The sequence below is a fragment of the Uloborus diversus genome, chromosome 6, assembly GCF_026930045.1.
Source record: "Uloborus diversus isolate 005 chromosome 6, Udiv.v.3.1, whole genome shotgun sequence".
Taxonomy (NCBI): Eukaryota; Metazoa; Arthropoda; class Arachnida; order Araneae; family Uloboridae; genus Uloborus; species Uloborus diversus.
In genome coordinates, this window is record NC_072736.1 from 172,055,786 (window position 1) to 172,062,108 (window position 6,323).

The window sequence follows — 6,323 nt, forward strand, 5'->3', positions numbered from 1 at the left end:
CATGATGGTTTTTTTTTCTTTCATTTAATTCCGGTTATTGAAGATACTTCACTTGACGCAATAGTTTTTTTCAAGGTAGACCGGGCAAAACCGGGCAACGCACCGCAGCTAGTCCTAAATAAAGGGTAAAGTTCGTGATAAAAGCATACTAAATCAAACAATAAACGTTTTCATTGCAATTACCAATGAACAAATAAAAAATGTCAATACTGAAACCACTTTTTAAAGATTAAATAAAAAGTTCATTAATACAGATTAAAGTGTATAATCTCAAGATTCTATAAGCTATTTTCAGACAGACAGACACATTTAGCGCTTCCAGATCGCGGTTAACAAGATAAAGAGTATTTTACGGCATGTGATATTAGTAATAAATATTGTTGGTCTTTACTCAATATCGTCGGGTCAACCTGCAATCGGTTGGCCCGACGATTTGGGGACGCTTTTCAGAGTCGTATAGGTTTTTTTAAATTTTACAAGAGTAATATTTGAGGTCTGACGTTGTATCATCAATAAGCTAAGGAGAATAGAACACTGGAGGGGTGTGCGAAGATTTTGCTTCAATTGGCGAATGATTCTAGCTTTCAATCTAGTGAATTGAAAATATTTAGAAATATGCATCATACAACAGACAGCTTAACAAATATTTTAACCACGTGTCTTCCCTTCGAGATATGCAAATTATTTCGAATTTTTGCAGGGGAGGGGGGAGATAAAGCGCGTGAACTGAATGAAATTTTATCGAAAAACCACAAAATTACGCCAACTTACATGTAAAAACCTTATTTTTTTTAAGTAGAGGGGGGGGGATTAAAAATTCGAAGTATTGTAGTGTACTAGGTATGTAGCCACTTTTTAATGTATCACTCGTATTTAATGAATTTTGTATACAATTCTCCAAATTCAGGCCTCTTGCCAGAACAGAAAATATTAACTCATAGGCTTGGAATTTTGCGCAGTAGTTTGTGTAAGGAAGTTACAAAACTACCGCACCAAAGCTTAAAGTTCAGCGGAATTAAAAATATTTTGTAAATTTTCTCTTTCTTTGATATTTTTCTAAAAATCTGAAAATTTCAAGTCTCTTGCCAGAGCAGAAGACATCAACTCAGTCACGAAATTTTGCACAGTAATTAGTGTTAGGGGGTCACAAATTTTCCGTACTAAGGCTAAGTGTTTTGAAGAAATCCGATTTTTTTCAGTCCACTCTAATGTATAAGTATTGAAAGAAAAAAAAGGGCCCAGTTCATCTATTTTAACTCGGAAAATTTTAAACTTTTATGGATAAATTTTGTGCAAATTCTACGTCTGACACCGCAGAATTGCCGCTATTTTAGTTTGATTTAGTATTTTTTTTAAAGTTATTAACTTTATTTTTATTGAAAAATAAGCTTATTTTAGTTTTTTTATATTTTTTCGATTAACTTTCTTAATTACTTCTACGGAAAGTTGAAAAAAAAATGCTTGCATCATCGACTTCGACTTTCACTTGCTTCTTTTGAAAACTACAGAAACATGAACCTCTTTGAAATATAAGTTCCAGGAAAAGAACAATGCTTACTTGCCTTACCACCTGGTATTGCAATCTATACAAAGGGGTGTTTTGCTGCATAGTTAGATAAGGGGTTTACCACCTTTCCACTATGTTCTTAAGGGGTTTAGGGTAATTTTAAAGCCCATTTTAAATGTATACACAGTCCCTAAACTCTTATCGGGGGGGGGGGGAAAGACATCATGTGTCGGATTAAGGGCATAACAACTCCGCCTCCTCAGAGTGATTGACCGCAATCGCTACTACTTCTATGAAAACACGAAGATTGCTAATAAGCCACAAGTAAGTCCGTCGTCATTTAGGGGGTTCGAGGCATGGGCGCGCATAAGCAAAATTTTAAGGGGGGAGGGGGTCAGATATTTTTTCCATGGTTTAGTAAGATACTTTCCGCATAGAAATCGATTTCAGTACAGATTAGAGTTATTAAAGACATTTTTAATAATTTATTCATTAATGGCTGGAGAAATGTTTTTACTTTCTTGCTAGAAAAAAAGTACTGAAAGCAAGGAAGTTCTAATTTCCAAGGTGGGGCTTGAGCCCCCACCTGTCCCCCCCCCTCCATGTATACGAAAGGGAGGAAAGTCGAAAGTCCCCCTTGCTTTGGAAAAATAATGCTTTTTATTAGTTATAAGTGGATAGCGGGCGTGTTTTTCGTTGTTTTCCCCCAAGTCAATTCCCATTGAGTGCAAACCCCCCTCCCTCCATGTCAAATTTCAAAATGAAGGACCGCAGAAAAATATTTCTGATTGTGCTGCCCCCTAATAGAGAATATGTTAGAATCCCCCCCCCCTTCCACTTCAAAGAAAACGCAAACCTACCTGGACTTAAGGCTACCCACCGATTTGTTACGTTAAACTATTATTTATTAATTTATTACAGCGAAAAGGCAAGGAGCAAGTTACTACTTCATTAAGTTATTTACTTAGCCCAATTTATATAATATGTGCATATAAGTATACAAAGGGCAAATGTATGTTCAAACTGACAAACTAAAAAAATTCCTCTCCTCTCCTACTCCATGATTAACAGACATTAAATTAACGTGACTAGGGGTGCACCCCCCCTCCCCGTTTAAAAATTCCCTACTCTTGATTTTCTCCTGCAATAGAAACTGAGTATTTTCCGCATCGTTCCCTTGGTTTTTTTTTGAAACGACGAGCCTGTCAGGTGCTTGTACACTCATAACAGCCTTCATTTAAAAAAAAAATCAAAACTATGACTTTTTAGTAATTAAAAAAAAAAAAACGTTTAATACAGAAAAATGTTCATACAGCAAACGGATTAAGGAGAAAAAAAAAACGATAACACTTGTTTAATATAGAAAAGAATTTTCCAAGTAATGTGTTTCATATGATACATGATAGAATTCTGAATAGATTAAAATTTGACAAACTCTTTAATAAAACTCTATGTGAAACATAAAGTTAAATAACAATTCTTAATAAAACTATTTAATATATAAAGCTGAATAATTTTCTTGTAAATATACAGGCGTCTCTCGTATTCGTTCCGTGTAGTATCGAAATCGTGTTATACGAGACTTTTTTAAACTTATTAACATATTTTTTACACTAACTAATCATGTACATAGTAAAAATCATGTCAATATGTATCGTGTTGTATCGAAACCGTGTTATACGAGACTTAGAAATGATGTAAATCAAAGCATGTTTATCGTGTTATATCGAAACCAAGTTTCATGAAAAACAAAGTAAAACCTCATTAGAGTTATCAAACATTAACAGAATGTATTAAACAAAAAAGAAATGTCTTCTTTATTAAAGATAACTTTCGTGTTATATCAAAACCATGAAGTATTAAATTGAAGTTTCGTACTGTGTAATATCGAAACCGTGTTGTGCAAGTACCGTGTTATAAGAGGAACGAATGTACTACAGTAAATTTGTTAAAATCGAACGTCAATTACATTGATTGTATTATAAAATAAAACCTGCTAAGTGTGAAGCATATGCAAAATATAATGCTGTGGTTTTATTTTAATTTAGAAGCAAAATTACCCACTTAAAATTGTAATGTGTGTTGTTTAAATGCTAACACTGAAAAACACAATTACAGCATATAACCAAATCCAGAATAAAACATTCTTAAAAATTCGATGGTATGATAAATTGAGGAATGTCTCCTCATGCTTTTCAGCACTTATTCAACATGGTGCGAATATTTTTAATGCTCTTGCTCAAATGTTCTTGACATTGAAATATGAATATAGCTTAAAATTACTCCTCTGTTAATTTGAAAGGATGATCTTTTTAAAATCCCCATGGCAAATACATGCCTAATGACTATCATGCTAAACTTGTTACCAAACTACTATATTATTTTTACCATTAACTACTAATATAGTGCTTTTGTAGAAAACAATAAATTAAAGTACAAAAAAAATATATTTGACCCAAAGAAAGACAATCATTTTCTCTTTTAACTATAGCTTTGAAATTTAATATTTAAATACATAATTGAAAAAACTATATATGTCATTGCTTTGACGGGATTTTTGAAACATATCAATAACATAAAGCATATATACCACTACTATTATACACTTAAGTTTTGCTGATACCTTTTACTTAAAAGGCAATGTTGATTTAATGCTCATTTTCTTTTGATTCCCCTCACTAGAATACTTTGCTTAATTTCTGCTTTCCTCATACCCCTAATTTCTTGCACCATAAAATTACAGATAGTGATCTCCAAGTTTTAATGCCAGCATGCCAAAGAAGTTTTGTAAATGCTTTTCTTTTGACATTTATGAAACTTATGCACTAGGAAAAACTAGAGTAGAGCTAACTACAGGAATAACTTAGAAAAGCATATTCATTCTTGGTATGATAACAGCAAGAATTTGTTTTAAAATAGAATAATACACAGATTTTTTTTTAAGCCGGCTGTGTTACAATTCTAAGCAAAATAATTGTACCAGAAATAAAATATATCTGTGACCAATTAAAAATATTCAAACCAAACTTTTTATCTCGAGGAAAATTAGCCTAAAAAATGTTAGCATTTATAAAGAGGGTTTTAGTCATCAATTAAGTGACAACATCCCTTTATATTAATTCTGTAAATGCTTTTTAATACATCAGGCACAAGAATCATATATTTAGACTATACTATATGACTGATGTTGAATGCACTTGAATTTTAACAAGTCGGTTTTAAAGCATTATTGCTAGCAAAATTAGTACTTCACAGCAGACTTTAATAAAGTAACTGTTGTGCAAGTTCTAAATTCAACTAGTGTGCTTTAAGTTTCTATAACCTCATCCATCTTCTTATTATTCAGGATCAATACCAAGATGTCAAATGTAACATCTTGGTAAACTATGGAACCCTTCTGAAAAACAGATACATTAATAAACAAAAATGTATTCATAATTCAAAATACAAATTGAACATTCAAGTTTGGGCCACATTGAAATAATTATTTTTATACTTATATTCACAGGAAGTTTGTGCATCAGATGAACTTAAAACTGATTTCTGGCTGCAAAGCATAGACCCACCATTTAAAAGATTCTCTTGGTTGTTCTTACTCATTGAAAGGTCCAGTTAAAGCATTATTACCAGCAAAATTAAGACTTTGCAGCAGACTTTAATAAAGTAACTGTCATGCAAAGTCTAAATTCAACTAGTGTTGTGCTTTAAGTTTCCATGAAATCATTCAACTTCTCGCTATTCAGGATCAAACAATTGACATCTTGGTAAACTAACATGGAGGAACCCTTCTGAAAAATAAACAATAAGCGAAAAATGTATTCATAATACAAATAGAACATTAAACTTTGGGCACACTGAAATAAAGCATTTTTATACACATGTCCGCAGGAATTTGTGCATCAGATGAACTTGGAACTGATGACTGACCAGTGAAAAACCCACAATCTCAAAGATCTCAATCATTGCTGTAACAATGACTGCTCACTGAAAGGTAAACTTATACTTCAGGTTCTATTGACAAATGTACCAGGTGCCCTACTAATTTAATAGAATAGTGTTTCATGCTTAAATAATTTAGCTCTTAGCAAACTACAAAAGTCTTTCATTTGTTGCTAGACAAAGTTAAAGTTCAATAGAGATTAAAAATCTGGCATATAATTTTAAGTAATGAATTAAAGAGCTAAATAGTTTCAATTATGTAAGGATTAGGAAATAAGTATTTTACTCATGATAAACACCTATTTGTTACACATCTATAATGCTGGATAAGAATAATACCTAAAATTCATGAATTTTGACAGTAAATTAAACAGCATACTGATTTCTGACACCAAGAATATGAAAATTAATAAATGTTCATTTTTGGCACACCCGGGAAGGCTAATAGGGAGAATATTCAACAAGAAGAAAAGATATGATAGTTGAAGGGAAGGGGACTTAACAGGAAGAACCTTTACAGACTAGTTAATTTTTGAAGGAAATATTTTGCCGGGAAATTGAACAGTTAAAGGGCTATTCCACGGAAAACGGTAATTTTTCCCTGCATGTGACGCTTTGTATATTTCATAAAAAATAATAATTAAAAAGGATAATGAACAAAATTTTGTTGCTTAAGACATCACAAATGCATGTGTGACTTCTTTAGCCAAAACTTTCTTCTAAAATTATTTCTTTTTTATGAAATACAGAAACCGTCACGTGCGGGACAAAATGACCATTTTCAATGGAATAGGCATAGACATATTTTTTTTCTTCAATGGTTTAAATAATTATTTCTAAACTTATGAGATATGTTTCCTTTACATTGGAACCATAG